Source organism: Manis javanica, chromosome 2 (assembly GCF_040802235.1).
Source record: "Manis javanica isolate MJ-LG chromosome 2, MJ_LKY, whole genome shotgun sequence".
Taxonomy (NCBI): Eukaryota; Metazoa; Chordata; class Mammalia; order Pholidota; family Manidae; genus Manis; species Manis javanica.
The window spans coordinates 158,256,236-158,281,532 of record NC_133157.1 but is presented as its reverse complement, the minus strand read 5'-3'; the positions used below and the strand labels follow the sequence as shown (position 1 = coordinate 158,281,532).

Genomic DNA, 25,297 nt, shown 5'->3' with positions numbered 1-25,297 from the left:
AACTGTCACTATTTGCAGATGACATGATATTGTACATAAAAAAACCTAAAGACTCCACGCCAAAACTACTAGAACTGATATTGGAATACAGCAAGGTTGCAGGATACAAAATTAATACACAGAAATCTGAGGCTTTCTTATACACGAACAATGAACTAATAATAGAAAGAGAAATCAGGAAAACAACTCCATTCACAATTGCATCAAAAAGAATAAAATACCTAGGAATAAACCTAAGCAAGGAAGTGAAAGACCTATACCCTGAAAACTACAAGACACTCTTAAGAGAAATTAAAGAGGACACTAACAAATGGAAACTCATCCCATGCTCTTGGCTAGGAAGAATTAATATCACCAAAATGGCCATCGTGCCTAAAGCAATATACAGATTCGATGCAATCCCTATTAAATTACCAACAGCATTCTTCAACGAACTGGAACAAATAGTTCTAAAGTTCATGTGGAACCACCAAAGACCCCGAATAGTCAAAGAAATCCTGAGAAGGAAGAATAAAGGTGGGGGGGATCTCACTCCCCAACTTCAAGCTCTACTATAAAGCCACAGTAATCAAGACAATTTGGTACTGGCACAAGAACAGAGCTACAGACCAATGGAACAGAATAGAGTCTCCAGACATTAACCCAAACATATATGGTCAATTAATATATGATACAGGAGCCATGGACGTACAATCGGGAAATGACATCCTCTTTAACAGCTGATGTTGGCAAAACTGGACAGTTACATGTAAGAGAATGAAACTGGATCACTGTCTAACCCCATACACAAAAGTAAATTCCAAGTGGATCAAAGACCTGAATGTAAACTATGAAGCCATAAAATTCTTAGAAAAGAACATATGCAAAAATCTCTTGGACATAAACTCGAGTGACTTCTTCATGAATATATCTCTCTGGGCAAGGGAACCAAAAGCAAAAATGAGCAAGTGGGACTATATCAAGTTGAAAAGCTTCTGTACAGCAAAGGACACCATCAATAGAACCAAAAGGCATCCTACAATATGGGAGAATATATTCATAAATGACAGATCCAATAAAGGGTTGACATCCAAAATATATAAAGAGCTCATGCACCTCAACGAACAAAAAGCAAACAATCCAATCAAAAAATGGGCAGAGGAGCTGAACAGACAGTTCTCCGAAGAAGAAATTCAGATGGCCAACAGACACATGAAAAGATGCTCCACATCACTTGTCATCAGAGAAATGCAAATTAAAACCACAATGAGATATCACCTCATACCCGTAAGGATCACCACCATCCAAAAGACAAACAACAACAAATGTTGGCGAGGTTGTGGAGAAAGGGGAACCCTCCTACACTGCTGGTGGGAATGTAAATTAGTTCAACCATTGTGGAAAGCAGTATGGAGGTTCCTCAACAAGCTCAAAATAGAAATACCATTTGACCCAGGAATCCCATTTCTAGGAATTTACCTTAAGAATTCAGCAGCCCAGTGTGAAAAAGACACATGCTCCACTATGTTTATCACAATACTATTTACAATAGCCATGAAATGGAAGCAACCTAAGTGTCCATAAGTAGATGAATGGATAAAGAAGATTTGGTACATATACACAATGGAGTATTATTCGGCCATAAGAAGAAACAAATCCTACCATTTGCAACAACATGGATGGAGCTAGAGGGTATTATGCTCAGTGAAATAAGCCAGGTGGAGAAAAACAAATACCAAATGATTTCACTCATATGTGGGTATAAGAACAAAGAAAAACTGAAGGAACAAAACAGCAACAGAATCACAGAACCCAAGAATGGACTAACAGTTACCAAATGGAAAGAGACTGAGGCGGATGGGTGGGAAGGGAGGGATATGGGGGGGGAGTAGGAAGGGGGCCTTATGATTAACATGTATAATGTGGGGGGGTCACGGGGAGTGCTGTGCAACACAGAGAAGACAAGTAGTGATTTTACAGCATCTTACTATGCTGATAGACAGTGACTAATGGGGTTTGTGGGGTGGACTTGGTGAAGGGGGAAGTCTAGTAAGCATAATGTTCCTCATGTAATTGTAGATTAATGATACCAAAATAAAAAATAAATAAAATAAAACAAAATACACTGTTGATTATAAATCCAAAAAAAAAAAAAACCTTCAGTTTGTCTCCTTTGGCTGTCAACACTACCTATGATCCACATCAGCCCATTAGCAAAAACAACTTGTAGGTTTTCTGTATTGACAAAAATATGAGTATGGGAATTTTCATAGCAGGATTATTCACAATAGCCAAAAGTAAAACCAAGCCAAATGTTCATCAGCTGATGAATAGATAAAATGTTGTATATACATCATATAGAACATTATTTGGCAATAAAAGGAACTGAAGTGCTGATCCACGCTACAAAATGATTAGCCTTGAAAAATGCTGTGTTTAGTGAAAGAAGCCAGTAATAATAGGTCACATATTGTCTGATTTCATTTGTATGAAATGTACAGAATAGGCAAATCTATAGAGATAGAAAGGAGATTAGTGGTTGCCAAGGACCAGGCTGGGAGTGGGGAAAACGGGCGAGACCCCTAATGGATATTTCTTTTTCAAAGACTGATGAAAGTGTTTCCCAGTGAACCGTGGTGTTGCTTGTGTGTCATTTGGGGAATATACTGAAAGCCCTTGAACAGTATGCTTCAAATGGGTGAAATGTATGGTGAGTGAATATCTCAATGGATTTATTATCGAAAATATGAATATGGGAGTGAATTCTAGAAAACAGAAGACCAACTGGTAGAATCATGCATATAGAATACATCAAGAAATGACAGTGAAGAAATAGCGAAAAATTGGGAAAAACTTGTATGTCTAACAACAGGAGAATGGATAAGTAAGTTGTCATGTATTCATTAAAAAAATGGCAGTGAAAGTCCTGATAATTCACAAATCCACATTAAAAACCATTAATAACTATAGATGTGACCTAAAATAGTGTTTTTGGAACATTTGGTATAGGAGTAGAATATTTTTACTCAACTCTCTAAACTCTGATACGACTATTAATGTTATCAAAAAACACCCTTTAAGAAGGCAAGAAACAATGTATTTTTCAAATATTTCATTTCAAAATATAGGTGTAATTTTGTCTTTTAAAAAACTTTCAGGGTCAGTTTAATTCAAGTGAAAAATTTAGTGTATTGCGTATCTTCAAAGTAGAACCAGAGTTCTCCCTTCCTCTGAGTTTTAGAAGAGGAAAGACAAGGTGATTTCTTGGAGCAATGGAAAAGCAAGGAATGATAATAATAATAATAGTTACAACAGAAAGAGTAATTGTAGAGCAAAAATTTGGCGTAATAGAAAACATGTTATAACTAGGGAGGTAAAATAACAGATCAATCTATAGGGAGCAGAAGGAAATTGGACAGTTGAGCGTCACCCAACTCTTAGGTGACTTCTATCATTCTTACTTTAATGCAGAAATATTTTATAAAACATTTTGGCCCTTTGTCTCATTTAAAAAAAAATTGAGTTGTGACTGACATACTAGTTTCACATGTACAACACAATGATGTGATATTTGTATATAAAAACAAAAACAAACCTCTGTCTTTTCATAAGGAAACCAAGGAAATGAGACATTACAAAGTGAGCCCACAGGTGGGATTGAGGAGTAAAGGGTAAAACAAAGTGGAGAAACTCTAAATTCTTCATAGAAAGAATCTTAGAAATTGTTTTTAAGACAAGGTGTTTTGGCTTTAGCATGTTTATATTTTATCATTTTTTGTTACTGATTCTAAAATTGCATCATGTAAAATGAGGCAGCAGAAGATAAGGTAAAATGTTATTGGCTAATAAAAAATGAAAAGTTATCAGAAATTTTAAAATGCCATGTATATGTAGGTGACACCTGTTTCTTAAAGGTCTCTTACCAGAATTTCAGTGAATTGTTTTAAGACTAGTAGGTGTACTCACATGTAAAATTTGGCATTCAGAAATCTTTGCTGCAGTTATTTTTTAATTTGCTTCTTCAGTTCCCTCAACTGGCTATCCTTTCGTGTTAATCTTTTCTCTCCCCAAGAACAAGTCCATCATCTCAGAGGCTAGAAGAATTATTTGTCTTGCCTAAGGATTTCTTTTCCTTATCTTTTTAATTATGGTGTTGTTATGAGTCCTGTCCCAAATTTCTTTCTTAATTTCTCTTTCTTTTCATTTAATTTAGCATGTCTATCTCACATTAGTGATGTGCCTCTTTTTACCTTAGGAAGAAACTGATGTACTCTGAGTGTTTTGTAAAATTCTCCTATTTAATAAGTTAATGGCAAACATTGAAATATTTCTCTAATAATTAGGGTATCAGTAATAGCAAGAGGAGCAACTGTAGATCTTTTCAGAAGTCTTTTCAGTCAATACTTTACCTTATATCTAAGTTGAAAAGAAGCTCTTTGCAAAGTTTAGTGTTATTTTGAGCAGAGTGAGCTTATTTTTTGGCCAGAATATTTGTTATACCACTAGTTACACAGCCTTTATCCTTTCCAAAAGCATTTTTATTTAAGCATTGGAACCACCATCTAGCTATATATCTCTGTAACACTATTACTGCAATTTTCTTTTCACTGAAGTACATGTGTTCTACTGGTTGTCACCTCTGTCCCATCCTAGTTCTCAGAACCAGAGTCTAGTTTTTTGTTTTAATGTTCTAATTAATCAGGAAAGGAAATTTTATTGTTATCTATGTGAAATTCCTTGCTAACCAGAAACATTACATATTTTCTCCACTGAACTTGTTCCTCTTCAGTTGGCTGTTTTTTTTTAATTAACTAGTTTTAGTATATCAGATTCCTACATATAAAATAAATCAAGTAGGAATTGATTATTTGTAGAGCCAGATTATTCGGTTTAGAAGAGGGACTTAGAAGTGTTCTTAAATTTTCCTATATATTGAAAATAAATTCAAATCTACATGATTCCTATAGTATCTTTAGGTGTCCAATTCTTTTATAAGCTGAGCTAGAACTATGTATTAATATGTATTTATTTCTTTTTAAGGGCTGTATTCCACCACTAGATACTCTCCCATTACTAAATTTATGGTGATGATTTCAATTGACTGGACATTTCTTGTGAATAATTAAGGATAGAATTTGGCAAGTAAAGTTTGATAACTCAAAAACAGTTTTAGAAAATGGCATTTTATACTTTTTTTGAATTTTGATTGCTAATTTAAAATCATCAGAACTACAGATCAACCTGCTGGCTGCATGAAATGCCTTTTTATTTGTGTATGGGTTTTTTATATGCAGACATTTTAATTGTAGTGTAAATCTGTTGGAACACTGACACTTCTTCAGTCCTCAATCCCAATTGTGGGAAATGGTGCACCAGTGTTTCTCTTGTGTACGTTAGAGGTGAAATGTGTGGGGTTTGCAAGCTTTTTGAATGATAGTAGGGTTCACTTAGTAACAGTGAAATCAGGGTTCCTGAGTATGAATACTTTAAATTAACATACTATGTGGATTTTTGGGTTACAAGCCAGTAGTGGTTTCATAAAGAAGCCTTCAAGTTAGAATAATTGCTGTATTCTAAAAGCAGGAGTCTTTGGGAAAATTATTTTGGTAGAAGTTCAATCCTTTCGCTAAATGTGGAAATATATTGTTTGCTTAATCATTAAAGACTATCTGTAATATGAATGTGAAGTGACTTTGGGGTTAGAGCTCGTGTTGTATGGATTTATGATTGGGTGGTACCAGAATTGTCCAGGGAATTGTTCAGAGATGACATAAAGTAGAAGAAGTTTGTGATTGGTAATGAGTAAAAATATATACTATAAACTCTTGACCCTGCTTCACAAAAACCCCCAAACTAGAGTTGTGTAAAGCACCCACAGATGTCAAGACTTAGCATATAGTCAACTCTGGCCCTGCGCAGCAATTAGAATCAGGTTACAGTCTGTGCACTTTGTAAGTGTCAGTGTTTAATGGGGAAAAGTTGGGTCTGAATTGCCTTTTGGGTGCTTCTATATATTAGAGAAGTGTCGAGCACAGTTAACATAAAAAGTTCAGCATTTTACAAATTTTTATTGTTGCTTTAGTTAAATATTTCCTTGATATAAGTTTCTTTGGCATGATTTGTAAATTAAAACCATTTAGACTCCAAAATTGCTGAGAAGTTTGCAACGGCCTTAGGCTAATCTTATCACTTAAAAAATTATAGGTATATTTTGGCAGCACATAAATAGGTATATACTAATTAGCTTTTTTGTCTACTGTAATCTAAAAGATCTATAAGCACAATTAGTAAAAGCAGTTCATGGTTCAGTTTTTAAAATCTAAAAATAATCAAGGATACAGCTATTTTTCTAGTAAAATGGGTAAGTAGCTACATACATTGTATACAGTGGTTTATGAGTAATTACTTCACTGTTAATATTTCTAATGGCATTAGAACAGACTTTAAAAACTGAGGATGAAAGGATAGTTTTGTGCATTGAAAATATTTATAGGTGTTTAATAGATCATAGGTTGAACAATAAAAGGATTATTATTTTATATCTTCAGAGAGGATTTCTATTTAGGAAATTATAAAATTCTTTTTTTAAACATTAAATGTTCAGTTTAATGTTACTTCTAACATGATGTCCCTTTGTATGATTGTATCAAATAAAAACTATATTATTGTTTTTACTGATGACCTAACTGCTGGTTTTATCCTTCTTGTGTCCCCTCTTCACTTACATACCCTTGATCCCCTCCTTTTGGGTTGATTTGTAATCTGACTCTTGTGACAGATGTTAGGAGGTGGAGCAAAGGGATTCTCTGCTTTAGAGCAGTTGGTTAAGAGACTGCTGTGTTAAATTTGTGGTCAGAAGAAAAAATTTCTTTAGCCTTTTAAAATTACTGTTATCAAAGGAAAAATCTATGATAGTATAAACAAAAAATGACAGAGAAAAATTAAGGGAGGAGTTGAAGAGACATGAAGAAAAGATAGACACGACTAAGGGTGTTTTGGAGGAGGGGGTAGGGTTTTCATGTTGAAGCATGTGCTTTGCTTTGATGGAATCTGGCTTAATTTCTGTAAACATCCCTCCTTCTAGGATGAATCAATGCATTTTAGCCATGTCTGTACCTGTAGCAAAATACTGGTGATGAAAGTTTACAGGCAATTTAAGGTTGGGAGAAGAAATGTGAAAAAGCTTGAAGTTTCAGAGGTCCCAGATTCTGCCAAGTTTGGACACATTCTGAAATACAAAAACTGTGTGTACTTTCAAAACTCTACTTTTCAAGTATTTATAATTAAAATCCCCCAAGTTGGAAATCAGATGACTCAAAATGGGCCCTTTTAAATATTTATCTTGGTAATTATACCTGTGTGCAGAATCCCTACAGTTTTCCAATCTCTTTATCCAATTTACTGTAAAATTTTTCCTGTGGGAAGTCTTTTCTGTGTTGAGTGAAGGGGTTTCAGCTAGGTACCCCCTTCATTAGGCAGTGTGATTCAGGAGCAAGCAGAAGAGCTGATAGCTTAAGCTGGAGAGGTTGTGTTTGCAAACACATGAATTGCGAGCCAGTGTAGAGGTACATAGGATCAGAAGCAAATGATCATTTGGTCATTCCAGTCCGCTGTGACCTTGCTGTCCATCTCAGTAGCAGCAAGGACTTGGCCACACTGTGCTGTTGCTCACCTTTGTCTTAAGGTTGGCAGTACAGAGCACTGACATGATTCTGGTTTTACTTTTTGATGTTGAAAGCACTAACGCGTAAGCTCTGGAAAGCATTTAACCACTGTAGCTTCTGCATAGTGAAGTCCAGCCAGAGCAGCTTTTAGTAATTTAACTTGAGTATTTGTCCCCCTAAAAATCTTTATTAAAGCATTTGATTTAAAAGGGGAGGGAGCTTTTCTCATCTGCCATTAGAGAATACAAAAGAAAGCACATAATGCCTGCTTATTACACAATCCTCACATAAGCACACCAGTTTAAATTTACAGACAGGGTACCAATTACAGGTACATTAGTCAGTTGAAATGTAAAAATATGAATATTAATAAGCTCAGCCTCCTTGACAATACTCTGGTGATTATTTTGCCCTTATTTCTTTGGTTTATTATTTTCTGTTAACTAAAGAAAACACATGCCAAGTCTGTCATTTACTGCAGTGCATCTTGTTCATAATCAGGACCAGAAATGAATGTTTATTTGAAAGATGGCAGAGGGCTCCTCCTTGCTTTAAGAAAATGTAAAAAAAAAAAAAAAAGCAATGTTTCAAGGTATATTTTCAACATTTATTTTCCTTTTAACTACCTATTACAAACAAAACAGTAGCAAAATTAACATTCTAAACCATATTCATAAATTTTTAGTTGCTAATTTAATCTGTTTTGAAAAATCCTACAAAGCAGTACTCACTTTTAAATAAATAAGTATGGGGTAGGTAAATCACCTTTGTTGTCTGTCATTATCTTTAATTGCTCTTAGTTATGTGTTCAAAATTCAAGCATCATTTCTTATAATGTCCTTTTTTCCTTAACTGTACAGGCATATTTATTTGAACAGATAGTAATAATGTGTGTTGATTAGGCAGATTTCAAAATACGTTTCCTTGTACACCAGAAAAGTAAATGCAGTTTCTTCAACAAGAGCAACTCCAAATGCTTAATTCTTAACTTTTCATTGTTGTTAGAAGGGTTAGTGGGGGCAGGGGGGCAGGAAAGACTAAAGGAGCATTTTATATTTTAGTCTTTTTTCCCTTTGACGAAAACAATCCACTTACATAGCAAAGAAGTGCTCTGTCTGGGGATGGCACTGAACATAATTTCAGGTGTTAGGTGGGTTTCATCAGTAAGAGTCATCTCTCCTATGGTAGTGATTTGCATGTCAGTTGATGGTACCATAATCATCTTTATTTCTTAACATCTTTATTTTAGAGCTTGAAGAAGCCCTAGGAATCAGGTAACACCTTTAAGTTAAGTCCTATAGTTAGTAAATGACTTTCTGGCTGTTGCGTAGGTGCTTATGGGATATGCTAAGACACAAGTCAGGTTCTCCCCTTCCCAGTTCAGTGGCTTACGCTGCTTCCCCAATTGTTTTCATAAGTGAAACATTTTCAGTGGTTGTACTTTGTCAATCAGAGTGGTATATGTTGAACCTGGCAAAATTAGTAGTTGGGGTTTCAGTGAATATATGTATTTTTAAAGCCTCTTTGATAACCCAAGTCATCCATAAGCTGTTAGATTGAAAACTAAAGTTTTAATATAGGCACATCTATGAATTTTTTTTCTTGTGGACAAATTTAGGTTGACTTATATTTAAATCAATATTAATATGTGTATTTTGTATATTGGTTAACGTTGTTAATTGGTTTGTCTTTGTTCCTACTAGAAAACTGGAAATACCCTTGTGAAAATTATCATTTAAGTTGAAGCCACAGCTTTAACATTTTTCTCTTGCATTTGTTAGCTGACTGCTGTGGTTGTTTTAGCTCTATTAACTGTTAGAATGATGCCAGTGTTTACACTATAGAAAACAGTCTGGACACCCATGAATGTAGATCCTGATTACCATTCTTTTATGGCAGATGTGCTTATGTGTTAAGGTGAGCGTCTGTATCACGATTGCAGTGGTTGTGAGGAAGTCCTGCCCACGTTTGCTTTAAAATATATGAATTCAACTTGGAATATTATGGCACTACCAAAAATTATATGTTCAAAGGCTGAAATAATAAGGAAAAATACTTTTGTGATGTTAGGTGGAAATGGTGGGATTCACTCTTCTCCAATGATCTTAAAAAATACACTTTGTGAAAAAAATTCCTGGAAGTAAATACATCACAACATTCAGTAGTACCTTCAGATGGTGGAAATGTGAGTGTTTCCCTCCTTTCTTTACTTGTCCTTATTTTCCACATTTTTTTTCTAGTGATATTTTTCCTCATAAAAATAATCAGGGAATGACAGGAATGAAATGATCATCATCCTTACAGACAAACTGAGTATATAGCTGAGTATTTATAACTTTTACCCAGAAAGATACTTGTTCAACCTTATTGCTTAAGTACTGAACTGTACTTATAGGTTATTCCTCCAGTAACTGCTGTTACTTCCTATTAAAAGTACAGAATTTGTATCAGGTGCTGTTCTGTTTCATTTATACTAACACATGTGATACTATACCCCTCATGTGAGGTAGTGCTGGTTGGAGAGAGGGGATTACATGGCCGGAGTTAGTAAGTGGTGGAGCCTAGGTTCAGACACAGACCTTCTGACTCCAAGTCCATTGTTCTTCTTGTGTGGATACAAACATCCTGGGGTAATGCTGTAATGATCCAAAGCTCCAAGAATAAGATGTAACCTTATTTTAAAATTCATTTAACCACAGAATATCTATTGAACTGTGACCACTACAAAGCATTGTTAGTTGCTCTGTGGAATGAAATGAACTCTATCTGTTTAAGAAACTCATAGTGTGGCTGAGGTAGACATAATTGTAAACAAAAACACTAAAGCAATTTTTCATTCATGTGTAGTGTGCATAGGCATTCTGTGAGTGCCTCTGAACTATGTCTCCTGCCACATGCCTTCATCTAAGAGATATTTGAATGAATGAATGAATGAGTTCAAGTTAGGGTAAACTGGTTAGGAAGGGATTTATGGGGGATGTAAGGCTTGTGGCAGAGCCTTTGAAGCTTGAAGACCGCTGAGATTTGGGTCCCTGAAGAGACATGGTGTCAGAGAGGTGGCATTCCAGGCACGAGACACAGCTTAAACAAAGAGAAAGAGTAGGGAAAGAGCAAAGCTTGTAAAGGGCTTTCAGTAGAGCACTCACCAGAGAGCCCTTTGCACAGAGGAGCAGTAGAAGGTACCATTAGAAATACAACTTTGAGTCAGACTTTTGAGGCCTTTAAATGCTAGGTTAGTGTTTTCCTTTTATTTTCTAGGTGATGGCAGCCATCAAAGATTTAAATTCCAGGATCTGATGAGTGACTTTACCAAGAGGCCCTGTTTTGATTGACTTGCTCTTGGTACACAAGATAAAGTTGGAGGTGTAATGGAGAGGAGACCGGCGGGAGGAGAAGGGGTGAGGTGAAATCTTGGTTTAGAATAGTGTCACATCATTCCATGTAGCCTGAGGATCCTGGCATAAAGAAGGCTCTCAGAACCTTGTTGCTGATTGTTTTGGAAAAGAGAAATTCAATATTAAAAAACTGAATTACAAACAGACTGATTGTCGTAAAGTTATCTGAGAACCGTGTCTTGTAGTGTGTTTTGATTGAGAACTACCCAGGCATGGCATTCTCTACATTGGATTTTAAATGTTTGTTCTTCTATACCAATTAAAAATATATATCACCTTTTTGTCCCCCTTTCTTTAGATTGTTTATAGCATTATCTTCTTTTTTCAAAAATGACATTCTGAATTTGTTGCGTATTATACTCATGCTTTTTATTATTGCTCTGTATATTTAATTATTCACAATATTTGGTACTATTCCGTGTGTTTTAAAAATTGTCATACCACACTGTCCATATTGTTCTGAAACTTGCCTTTTCCTCTAGCATTATGTTTTTTTGAGATAACTTCTGTATTTTCTGTCAGATGTGCAATACTCCATTATATGAATGTGTCACAATTGTCCATTTTCCTCTTGATGAACATTTAGGTTGTTTATAATTTTTTGCAGTTACAAGCATTCCAGCAGCAAACATTGTTCTGCATGTCACTATGTGTACAAGTGAGTTTCTCCGGAGTATTACCTAGGAGGGTAATTACTGGACTATAGCATATATGGTTTAAGATTTAATTTTTGTCAATGTTAAGGGTGTAAATGGTATTTCCTTTTAGTTATAATATGCATTCTCTGATTAATGTTGAGATTACACATTGGCATTTTGGTTCTTCTGAATTTTTGTAAATAGATTTTGCCCATTTCTCTGTTGGGTTATTGTTTTTTGTATTGATTTATAGTTATTGATACATTCCAGATACTTCAGGTTGGCATTTAAATTTTGGTTTAATTATGTAATTCTATCCTTTCAGTAATCTGGTAAGACTATATATCATCTATGATTCTAGGCAACATTGTATATGGTAAAAATGACCCTGATTGACAGACTGCCTCTTGGATAGCCTAAGTGAAATGTAAATACCTAATGGGGGAGCCCTGGCTTTGAGCTTCCCTGGGTTCAGTGAATCGTGAATGAGCTTGCTCTTACACGAACCTTGGAGGCTTTGTTTGTGTACTTTCTAAAAAAATTACTGGTTTCTCTGGAGCAGAGACATCTATAGGAGCAGCTCCTACACTGTGCCTGTGTGGACCTGACTGAATGGAGGCAAGGTCTGGTGGAAGTGCTTCCATAGCAAGAGTTGTGCCCAGTGCCTCCCTGCTGGCAAGTGTATTCCTGCCAGTATGCTTAGCAGGAGACTGGTGCCAGATGTTGCCTATAATACTTTTATGAGTCTGAATGTTTAATTGAACCTAGGAAAACCCATTGATGAGTGTTGCAGCTATGCTAGCACTTAAAATTATCTGAAATGTAGTTAAAGAATTAACTTCTGATATATATTGAACATCAGTGAAATATTTTAAATTCTTTTATAATGAATCTTAAAATATAATTTCTACATCTGGATCATGCAATCCTAAACTTAAGTAATGGGCTCTCTTGGGGCAGGGGGATTATCATAAATTATGCCTGTAGTGTTCTGCTGCATGAGTTTAAGTTGTCCAAAGTAGAGAGGGGTCAGCTAACTAGGCATTTGTATCTGTAATTCTCCTACCCTGCTCTGATCATTTTTTACTACTTTCCGTATTTAGAAGTGATAGACTTAAACCAGTAGGGCTCAACTGATGGCTTGTAGTCCCCCTGTTTGAATATATACACTTCTTAGGCATGTGGTCAGATCTCCAAATTTTCAGCTCATCCCATCAATGGGATTTTTTTTTTCATGGAAGCATTTTTTTCCAATATTATATGATTTAATAGAAAAACAGTATTCAATATGTAAAAAACATTATGCATATCTTTTAGGAATGTATTTACTTTGAGATCAAGAAATGATACTATGTCCAATTCTATTTAAAAATATAAACAAATGTATTTTCATTTGGAAGAGTTAGTCAATTTGACTTCTGTATAGAAATGTGTATGTATCTTTGAATTAGTTTTAATAAATTGTTTAAAAATTTCAGACCTTTACCTACTTCTTGGTAGACTTGTGTCCTTGACAGCCCTAATTCAAAAATAAAAATAAAAATGTGACTGACCCTTGATGTTTATAACTAATGAAAAATGCTTAAACTAGTGGTTAGAAATTATAGGTTTATCTTAAGTAGTGCTATAAAAAATAAGAGGCCATAACCTTGACTTTCTTTTTTCTAAAAATGATCATTTACATAAGAATGAGCAAGCTCACTTGCTTGCTCACTACTTCAGGTCCTTTGAAGATAAAAGAGATACAATCTCTTCTGGATGGAGGCCGAAATTGAGGCAATCTTCTTAGGCCTTTTTCCTCTCACACTTGCCATTTTTTAGCTAGACAGCACTTGTATTCATTGGCTTCTTCTCCTTCCCTCCCCAAGCTTGTATCTACCTATAAAGTTGCATGGTCGCTGTGTTGAGAGAGCTTAGTTTGCCTGACGGAGTGGGTGATTGAGCCTGTATGTCTCCTACACAGTCCCAGCCGGGTCCCTATCTGGGCTATGATTCAAGGATAAGAGTAATCCGTTTTACCTTTCTCCATGTCAGGAACCAATTATCACTACTTTGCCTCTCTCTTCTTCTTCATGTAAAATTACTTTAATATGTATAGATTTCAGCAATCCATGTGGCAACTCCCACTTGATAAGAGAATTGAATGTATTAATTGTCCTTTGGTATGTGCTTGATAAAATTTACACAAAAGTTAATACAGCATCTATTACTATATGGTAAAGAATCATACGTCAATATATACATATTAATATACTATGTATTAACTGTAGTTAAAGAACGAAGTCAGATTCTGGGTTTAAAGCCAAAGTGACACTTACTTTAAAATGAGAACCATATAAATATCTACTTCCTTGGGTTGTTATTAAATGAGATAATGTGTTTAAAGTGCTTAACACTTGGCTTAGCACTTACTAAGCACTCAATAAATATTAGCTGTTCTCAAAATTAATCTGAAGTCTTGATATCTAGAAGGTGTTTAAGTGTGAGATGCTTGCTGATTTCTTTTATGATAACTATTTCATAATATCTGGTATATGAAGTTTTTAAATTTAACTTTACAAAACAAAGACTCAAGTTTCACTGCAGTGTTTTGCCATCTGAATCCCTCTTTGCCGTATCCTAATCTTTTCCCCTTCAACTAGAGAATATACATGTTTTTGTCATTTCTTCATCTTTTCTGTTAAACCTTATTGTCATGTAAGCAAGGGACAGGGTTAGCTTTGAAGATTCACCTTTGATGTATCATGCTGTTTTATCTTTATCATGACCCATTATAAGAATCCAGATTGTGTGGCTTTTCCCAGTAAAAGTTTTGTTCATTCACCAGTCCATGTTTCAATAATTACAGTGATTCTTATCTTTTTTGGTTAGCTCTTTGTAAATATTTTTAGTTGTTAGTAAGTTTTTTAGCAAGAAACTTCATTTAAAAGTCTGTTTTTTAAGGAATGTATTTCCTATCAAAATAAGTGATATTGGTTATGGTTTTCAGGAAAACAAATTGACAGCCTTTTAGTATATTAAAAGTGAGAGATAGGTGCTAGTGTACTATTCAGTACATTTTTAAAGTAAAATTTTAAGTTGCGCTTGTGATACTGTAATAGTCGAGTAAACTCTTGACTGGTTTTTCCTTATTCTGTTTAAAGCAAACAATGAGCCATGGTGCCTAGCTCAGCAGAAGCATAGATGGGCTCCTTCCTAATCCTCATGAAACTCTGACCTGTGGGTAGAGAATGAAAACATTTGGAGGTGTTAGGGCCAAGAAATAATATTTTTGAAATGTGAAGATTTATCTCCACTCTCTAAACACATATTTATATATATTCACAATATCTAAGCTGTTGGAGAATTGAGGTGTGTTTGATTTTGTTTGGGATGGCTTTTTTAAGGAGGGCTATAGTTCTAACTCTCTTTCTTGGTAGACATGTTGAGTATGAAGGGATGAGTTAGAGGAGTTGTCTTCTGTCAGATGTTCTTAACACTTAACATTTGCCTTGCCCTCCACCCAACAAGATGTGTCTCACACTTGAATCAGAGATCCAGTGCAGTGAATTTGTCCTTTATTCATTCGTTTTAATTTCTCTTTTACATATGGCGTAGTGAGTGCTGGTCCTAACACTTCTGCATGAGAGAACTCCCCTCAACAGCAAACACAGAAGGATGTAATAAAAGTATAAGGATTGAGAGTTTTATTGAATTTGTCTTGTTCTTATTTATTCATTGCTTTGAGATACGCTTTAGAACCCTGCATTTGGGCATCAGTGTCTGAGACTCTGAAATCTAATCCTAGTTTTATATTTAAATCATAGTATAGAATTGTGATGCACCTAATTGCTACATAATACTTATTTCTCCATCTAAATAACAAATAATAGTAATTTTTCTCACATATGTTTTAATAACAGATTTTCACCATGAAGCCCCTTTAAAGCCCTGGAATAAAATGTTATTGAAATAATAATAAAATTACTGTTGCCATCAAATTTAACGATTTCAGATTTTGAACCAAGGCTATAGAGAATACAAAGATGGGTAATACACAGACTCTGACATCAAAGAGCATATAATTACAGTGCTGGACCACTTTCAAGTTTATAATACATTTAAGGTAAAATAAGTACAGAGACAATAACAACCGCGATACACACAGAATATAGTAGTTTTTACATTTGTGTCCTCAGTTCCTGATATACTGCTTGACACAAATGACTAATCAATAAATACTTATAGGTTGACTGAGAGGTGCTCTGAGAGTTGTTTGATGGTTTCTGGGGATTGAGAGAAGGGAAAGGTCTCTCTTGTATGAAGGGTTTAGGGAACACTTCATGAGGAGTTGGTTAATTGAGGTGATAAACCTTGGAGGATCCATAAGATTTAAATAGGCAAAGAATGGCAGCAGAGAGGTCACTGTAAATGGTATTATGAACTAAGAGAGATGGTTATTATAGTTAACACAGCCTTCGAATCAGTGTTGTATGGTAATTTCTATCCCCACGTTAAACTTGAAGAAATTGTGGCACAGGAATTGACACTGATTAGAGCATATAAGGGGAGAGAATGGCCATGGGAAAATTTCCTGGGGAAGCCTGTTAGAGAGGCGAAGAAATCCTGGTAATTGCAGAGGTGTTAGAAAGAAGATGATATAGTCAAAAGCACCTGTAAAAGTAGAATCCAGAGATCTTGGAAATTGATTGGGTTTGAAGATTGAGATAGAAAGAAGAGTTAAAGTAAACTACTGGGTAACTGAAAATGAGAAACAGCAGATACAGGAAGAGGAAGTTCCTCTGAAAGGTGAGGAGTTCAACTTTGGACACATCTGGGAAGAGATGTCTATGAGAGGTTGAAAGCTGGGTACTGGAGCTCAGGTGATATAGTGTGATGCTGGAAGTGTAAATTGGGTCCCATTTATACAGATGTGATCATTGAAACTGCATCAGCAGATAAGATCTGCAAGGAGTGGCTTTATAGTGAAGAGAAAAGGCAAGGATGTTGTTCAAGTTCTGCCCTTAGGGGTTCTTTGTTTTGTGTTTGTGGTTGGTTTTTGGCTTGATGGCAGGGAGAAATGTACCCAGTATGGGTCAGGGAGGTAGGAAGAGAGGCATGATAGTTCAGTGCCTTTGAAGCCATGAGACAATGTTGAAAAAAGCATTCTCATACAAATTGTACCAGGCTTGAAAAAAGTGGTGAGAAAATATGGTTTATCCATGGTTAGCAGGACCAGTGACTCTGGCATATTTGGAAGGGAGAGGGAGCAGTTCCTGCTGTCACGGAGACTGGAGGTCTAGCAGACAGCAGGAGAGTCCTGGCTGCCCCGTCTGAAGTGTCCAAAACTTAACCCTCTTTTCTAATCTCCCTGCATTCTTTTTTTTCCTCCTTAGCACTAATCACTATCTTACTTATTGTAAATTTTACTTACTTATCCTGTCGACTCTTTCTGGACTGTAAGGTCAGGAGGGCAAAGATTTTTATCTGATTGGTTCAGTTCCCTATGCACAGTCCCCACACATAGTGAGGATCTCAGTAAACAGCTGATGAACAGATGTACGGAGATTACAGTAATGTGCAGGCTCCTTTCTCCCTCTTTATACGATCAATTTATTAAATGGAGCTGAATCATCTTTGTACCCATAATAATGCCTTGCATATTGTAGTTGATGCATAAAGTTTTATTTACAGAGGCATCAGAAGGGAAAAGCTAGGGATTTGGAACTAAACTGGTCAGAGGTAGAATTTTTGTTCTTACTAATCTGACTCTAACTATAAACTAGCAAAACCCTCCTCTAAGCCTTATTTCCCTTAGCTGTAAAGTGGGAATAAATGGGGATAAATTAATATCCATGTCACAGGGCTGTAGAGAGGATTAGAGACAATGTATGTGAATACATGCACTTTGTACCCAACAAATAACTGGTATTTTGCAGTCTTTCTATTGTGTAACCTTAAATAAGTTACTTGGCCTCACTGACCTTTAGTTCTTTTCATTTTTAAAGGGCGAGATTAAACCCATCTCATATGGTATTTGGAGGAACCAGTGAGGCACATATGCAAAACACCTGTCTGGCATAATGCCTGCATACTTGGTGATCATTAAGCATGAGTATCTGCTGTTCTTTTTGTGTATAGTTACTGGTTAAGCACAAAGACTCTGGAACCAGACTGCATGAATTCGGATGTTGGCCCTTTTACCTACTAGCTTTACTTGACCTCTTTGTGCTTCAGTTTCCTGTAAATTGGGAGAAATAATAGTATGAACCCCGTAAGATTGATGTAAGGAAAATGGATATGAATATCAATAAAAAGCCGAGACCAGTACCTGGCACATGGTAAGCATTAAGTGTGTTTGATTGAAAAAAAATGTCTTTATTTTCTCTCTTAAGTCTATTAAATAGTTTTAACCTAATGTAATGTGCCTAGGTGCCTTACTTATAAAGAATGGGGCTCCTTTATAATGAAATTCGCCATGTTTAGGAGGAAAATGTAACAAAACATCAAAAGCAATAAAACTACCTCTGCATGGTTTGACCTGACTGATAACATAGTCCTGGTCTTGAATCTTCCAAGTACAGCAATGGAAAAGCTACAGTGTGGCTCCCATCCTGTCGACATCCTCACAGTAGCAATGGCAGGTGGCTGGTGTAGATCTTATCGTTGAAAACTTTTTTTGTCATTTACAAACTTGACTATCCTGCCAGCTGGTTTCTAGGAATGGCTGGGAAGGCAGTTTGAGTAAAACCTGGGAGGAAGTCGCAAAACTGGAGGGGCAAGTGGTGAGTAGCTGGCCAATGTGGAAACTTTCCCCTCCTGCTGGGGTAGGTTTTCTTTACTGGCAAGTCAATTTTCTAACAAAACTCCAAGAACATATCCCTAATTGTGCCCCTTGATTCTTCAATCCCACAGATAAAAGCTCTGCTTCAAAGAACCACAGACTTTATCTCACTGAGGGCCTGGCTGGATGTTTACTTGTGTCTAAAACAGGCTTAAGAAAAGAGAGGTAGAAAAAGAAGAAAAAAATTTTTTTAGCTAGTATCCTTTTGGTGTAAGCTCATGTATTCAGGTTATTGAAATCATGGTTTTCCTAATTATAAAAAAACTGATTTTCTATACATCAAGACTCTTTAAATTATATAACTTGCTATGCTCTCATTTCATGTAATTACATTTATAAATTGGTTTCCAATTAAGATCACATCTTATTTTATATTATTTTAAATCTCTTCATGCTTCCTACAAATGAAGATTCTTAAATTTATGTGAAAAGTTCTGTAACTGAGTTAAGTAGTTATAAAAAAAAAAGAAAAAGAGAGATAGCTGCTTCAAAACAGATCTGTTTCCATTCACATGGCCAGCTACTGTTGCAAAATCTGCTGTGTTGTGATGACATCCTCTCTCCATTAGCAGAGGTTCATCTTCTCTCGGTGTGACTCTTGGCCACCACAAATCCTTCTTCCACTCTCACCCTGGTGCTGGAATGGCAAGCAGGCTTCATCTCTGGAGCCAACTCCTATTGATTATAGTGATTGCCTGGAGTGCTGTGTCGAGAAGAATGGAGAGGCCACATACAGGCTCGGGAGTGATTAATTAGCAATGTCTGCTGTGCAAGGGGAGAAAGGGGTAACAACAGCATATGTGTTGTGTGGTTGCCAGACTTAATGGATCCATGATGAGGTTTAGCCTTGAGAGATTCAAAGGCTCATTTTGTGTCTCAGTATTTCTGTCTTTGAATTAATGTATGCCAATTACTTTATTCCACAGTAAAGTAGAAATAGGAATCATCTGTTGGCTTTGATGATGTAGCGTTACCTACGTGTGATTTGCATTGCTTACTAAGGGATATCTAAATTATTCCTACCTCACTCACTTCTGGAATAAGTAAATTGTTTTCTCACCCCTTCATAATAACCATTTTGAATTGTACAGTTCTGTGATGTTACATATATTCACATGGTTGTACAGCCATTACCAATATCCATCTGCAGGACTGTTCTCACTTTTCCAGTTCAAACCCATTAAACACCAACTCCCCACTCCTGCCCTACCCTGCATTCCCTGGCCACTGCCATTCTACTTTTTGCCTCTATGAATTTGACTGCTCTAGGAAGCTCATAAAAGAGGTTCTGATCTTTTTTTTTTTACTTATTTTACTTAGCATGTCTTCAGGGTTTATCCACCTTGGACCATGTGTCAGAATTTCTTTCCCTTTACAGGTGAATAATATTTCATTGTGTGCATACACTGCATTTTATTTATAGACTGATCTGTGTCAGTGATGTTTGGGTTGCTTCCACCTTTTGGCCATTGTGAATAATGTTGCTGTGAATGTAGTTGTACACATATTTGTTCAAGTCCCTGCTTTCATTTTCAGTTCCTTTGGTTACATATCTAGAAGTGGAATTGCTGAGTTCTTTGGTAATAGTGATATGTTTAATTATTTTGAGGAATCACCATATGTTTTTCTACAGTGGCTGTGCCATTTTAGATGCTATCAGCAAGCCATGGAGAAGGGTTCCAGTTTCTCTACACCCTTGCCAATACTTATTTTCTGGTTTTTTGGTAATAACCATCCTAATAGGTGTGAGGTGATAATCTCATTGTGGTTTTGGTTTGCATTTCCCTGATGACTAATGATATTGAACATCTTTTCATATGCTTATTGGCCACATGTGTGTCTTCTTTGGAAAAGTGTCTTTTCAAGTCCTTTGCACATTTTTTTAAATCAAATTCTTTGTTGTTGTGGTGGTGATCTTCATATATACTCGATATCAATCTCATATCAAACATATTTTTCTCTCATTCCATAGTGTATCTTTTCATTCTGTTGATAATATCCTTTGAACAAAAGTTTTTAATTTTGAAGAAATCCAACTTACCTATTTTTCTTTTGTTACATGTGCTGTTGTTGTCATATTCAAGAAATCATTTCCAAATTCAGTGTCATAATGCTTTCCCCAAGTTTTCCTGTAAGAATTTTCTAGTTTTAGCTCTTATGTTTAGATCTTTGATCTACTTTCAGTTAATATTTATGTATGTAGGATAAGAGTCCAACTGTGGATAAAGTGAAGGTTCCTGTGGCCAGGATTCTCACCTGGCCCTGGTCGGCTAGCGCAGTACACATGTGTGGGCAATACGTCATTATTGACTGTGGCTGCAAGGCTATAGGAGAGCAGAGCAGAGGCTGGAGTGGTGGCAGCGCCAAAGACAGAGACTGAGATGGCTGCGTGGGTAGAGAGAGGCCCAGAGGCAGAGACCGGCTTGCTGCATGCAGACTCGCTCTGAGTGGACAGCATTCTGGTGATTGACCTGCCACTGTGGAAGTGAAGTTGGGTATAAACCTTTTCACCCCAAGGACATTTTACTGTCATTTCTTTGATCACATTGAATCCATAGTGAACTTGCCTGTGGCTGAAACCCATTGTCAAGACACCAACATCTATTTTTTTTTGCATGTTGATATCCAGTTTTCCCAGCACCATTTGTTGAAAAGACAAATGTAAAGACCCCGTTGAATGGTCTTGGCAGCCTTGTCAGAAATCATTTGAACCATATATGTTAGAGTGTATTTGTGGGCTATATTAGATTTTTAAAGGTTAGATATCTTAGCTTACATATAGTCTAATCATTTCTACTGGTATTACTGCAGCTTCCTAACTAGTATCATTTCTTGGAGTCCATACCTTTGGTAAACTTTCTCTTTAAAAAAAAAATCATGTTATTCAACTACTCAGAATCTTTCCTGGGTTCTCAGTTTTCCAGAGGATGAATTGCAGCCTCCTTAGCTCTGCTAATTGCATCCTAGCCTGGCTCATGCCCATTTCTCCAGCCTCTCCTCCCACTGCCTGTTTTTTAGAAAACCGTTTACTGTGGTCACAGGGATTTCCTTGGAGCCTGAGTGAGAAATGTACTCATGCTCCCCTGCTTATGCACCTGTTTCTCCCTGCCTCACGCTCGTGTGGTCCTCCTGTCCTACTGTTTGCAGAAGCCTTTCCTGTCCCTTCTCTTGCAACTTTAAGCATTTTTTTCTCTTTTCTCCTATGACAGCTGAGACCTTGAGATGAGATTTCTGACCATCTTTTATGAATTTTGCCTACCTCTCTGTTCGCTCTCCTTGATTGTGGGTCTCTAGAGGATGGACTTTGTCCTGGTTGCTTTTGTATTCCCAGGGCCCAACTTAGTGCCTTACGCAGTGTTGGTACTGAATACTTACTGAATGAAATGTGTTAATCTAAAGCTAAAAGAGAAAAAGAGAGTGAGAAGGAAGTGTAGGGCATCAGGTCAGGTATCAAAAATGTTTTTCCTTCATTATAAACTTGGCTGTGGCCTGTGGAGCACTCAGGACAGATGTTTTTTTTTCCTCTAATGGTATTTTCCGTCCTTTTTCCATACATGCTACTATGATTTCAATTATTATTACCCTTTCCCAAGCCAGGATGAATAATCTTAACAGTATTCTGAAAGGGAGGATAGAATAAGGAGAAAGCAAAAAGAAAAAAGACTGTGGGGAGGGGAGTGGAGGGGAAGGGTATCTGCCACTTCATTCAGAAGCATTTATCAGGTGACACTTAGTAAGTTGAGTCAGAAGTGTCTCAGGTACTGAGGTAGATTGACAGGCCACGAGAGGTGCAGGCTTACAGACAAACACAAAACCCTGCTCCTCAGCACCTTTGTCACAAGTGTCTCTTGCACCTGAGGATGTTTGAATAGATGAATAAATAATTGCTTGCCTCGGTATATAACAGATCCACAAAGCAAAGATTTTTTCTCTAACCTCAGCAATTCTGTGTACATGGCCAAATGGGTGAGTAAATGAAAACTTGTAGTCAGACCTTCATTACAACAGGTGGTCCAGAGAAAACATGAAAGTCTTACTATGCGTCACCTATGTAGCATTCCTTTGTGATACCCTGAGAAGTGTGAGCCGGCTGCCTCCAGGACTCTGTGTGTGTGATGGTCATTGCCTTTTGGCTCTGTTTGGGAGAAACTGATACAGAGGGGATCCAGAGACTAGCAGAGTCAAGAGCAAACCTGGTTAATCCACAGGAGTTCAGGATGACAAGAAGGTGTAAGGTCATTAGCGAGAGTTGTGTTACAGCTCTTCTGTTTTATTTCTGGAACCTCAGTCATCTCTAGTATTTTAAGAAGCATTATGGTCTAGTCTCTGCCTTTGGTTACTTTTGACTTCTTATTTACAGTTTGGGAACTTTTCTCTTGAATTAATATGTAAATGATTCTGAAGTTAGGTGTTTGAAAAAGTCTACTGGCAACTGTAGAGCTATCCAAAACTGGGAGTTTGAATGGATGGCTTCCAGAGTCCCAGGATTCCAGGGCTCTCACATTGTTTTTCGCCCCAAGATTTTTCAGTTCTAAATGGCTATTGGTCCTGTCAGAGACTGTTAGGAAATAATGCCTATCTCAGAGCGTTGGATAAATCAGTGAATCAAATTCTTGAGGTGTATAATCTGCTCCTTGAGTCTTAGGCACTTTTGGAAGCCTGATGTATAAAAGGTATAAACCCTGATTGGCGACTAGGATTCTCATTAATTCTGCCTAACAGATCACCTAAGAATTCCAATTGTGACTTAGTGATAATCCAGTGATTTCATAGAATAAATGTACCTTTTAAAGGCAACTTGCTTTAGAGTAGTTTACATATGCACTCATTGGGAAGGATCTGATTCAATAGTTGGAACCTCTAAAATCCTTGGATGAAGTACAAATACTGAGATGGAAATGCAGTATGCTGTCTTTATTGTTTTATTTCATGAAGTGGTAACTTGGCAGAGTGATATTTAGAACCGATTGCATTCTGTTGTCCTCCTTGGCTCTCTTTAGTGTGGGTATAATCTCTTGCAGGAGTATCATAGGTATTTATGCACTGCTGTTTGCATAAGCCTTTTATGGGAAAGAACCCAACAAAATAGCACTCATTGCTAGCTTAAAACAGGCTAATTTTCCTATGTAGCAAAAGAGTGAAATCTTTCGTTAAAATTAGAAGGATGACATCCATGGCAGGATAGCCACAGGTAGGCCTTTCTTCTATCCCTGGCTCACCTATTAAGGAAGGAGATGAAAGGCCAAGTGACAGAAGTCTGTGGATATGTGTACCTAATGAAAACAACCCGTTCAAATGGGCATTATTACCTGTAATCAGCTTAGTGTCTATGAAATATATTCCTTATTGCATTAAAAATATGTTCAACAGATAGATGAACTATTTGATGACATTTTATCAGGTTTTAAAAATTTGATATTTAGGTATAATGCAGAATTACAATGCTAATCGGTTTACAGATTAATATTGTAAGTGGCTTTTAAGTTTGCTCACATACCGTAACTTGTTAAATGTGGTATCTTCAAAGGTTATCTGACTTTTAATCATCTGAGTAGATAAAATAGATGGTCATGGTGTATCAAGAAATCTTTGTACAGATTTGCCATTTTTGGTACAGTGTATTCAGTTTGTTTTTTTGAAGTTTATATTACGGAAATGTAGAATAGTATTATAAAGCCTTATGTACCCTTCAGCTGACTTTAGGAGTTATTACATTTTGCTATATTTAATACTTATGAAAACAATATTACTAAAAGTTTGGAAATTAGAATGGAAATTACCTATGGTCTCATCCACCCAACCCAGCTTGTAACATTCTGTGTATTTTCTTCCATTTTTTTCTAAAAGTTAAAATAGGTATTATTTCCCTCTTCTTTTTGCTAAACATCATATCAAACTAAGAGCTAATAGTTACCATTAATTGACGTCCTCCTAAGCTAGGTACTGGGCTACCTGTAGTATTGTATGTACAATACTAACTGTATGTACTGCCTTCCATATAATTCAGAGAATCTTCACAATAAGGATTCAGTATAGGCATTCTCCCTCCTCCCCATTTACAGATAAGGGACCTAAGGCTCAGAGAGGTTAAGTAACTTGCTCAAGAGTCATTTATCTAGTATACGGATTCAAACTAAAGTGTAACTCTAAGGTCATGCTCTTGCCTTTCTGTAAAGTGCCCTCTTCAAAAGCATTTTTCACATTGCTACATAATTACCTTTTTAAGGAAAAAGAAATATCAGTAAATAAATTTGACCACATAATCTATACAAGCAGCACTAGGATGGACAATGCTGAGGATTTAGAAGCTAAAAGGTATGACCCATGACCTTTAGTGTTTATGCTCCAGGGCAGAGGAACCTAACCCCTGGGAGACACTAACAAAGCATACAAATAGAACTTAATGTGCTGTTAATAGTGGTAAATGTTACAAAAACCCTGCAGAGAAGGAGGTAGATGTGGATTAGGCCCCAAATATAGATTTAGGATTTCAGCTAAAATTATACAGAGTGACAATGCAAAATGTTGGTGAGGATGTGTGGGACACCCAGAGCTCTCATTCATGGTTGGTGGAAGTGTAAAAATGGTAAAGGGGCTTTGGAAAACAGTTTTTTGACAGTTTCTTATAAAAATATCTTTGAGCCAACAGTTCTACTCCTGGGTGTTTACCTGTGAGAAATGAAAAGGTATGTCTCTTAAAAGACTTGTACCTGTATATTGGTAGCAACTTGCATATACTAACACCCCCTGCTTAGTTTTCTTTTACTGAGTAACAAATTACCACAAACAAACTACACC

The 25,297-nt window shown here is 36.4% G+C and overlaps 1 protein-coding gene across 13 annotated transcripts in view; it reads left to right on the top strand.

Moving 5' to 3' along the window:
* NCOA2 (nuclear receptor coactivator 2) overlaps positions 1-25,297 on the top strand; it is a 289,669-nt gene that overhangs the window by 124,865 nt on the left and 139,507 nt on the right. The window contains exon 1 of one of the 13 annotated variants that reach the window (XM_036998039.2): positions 1,949-7,223. The exons of the other annotated variants lie outside the window; for them this stretch is intronic. The gene's annotated coding sequence lies outside the window, so the exon portion shown is untranslated. Of the gene's footprint in view, positions 1-1,948; positions 7,224-25,297 lie in introns of those variants that run through there. 13 annotated transcript variants of the gene reach the window in all.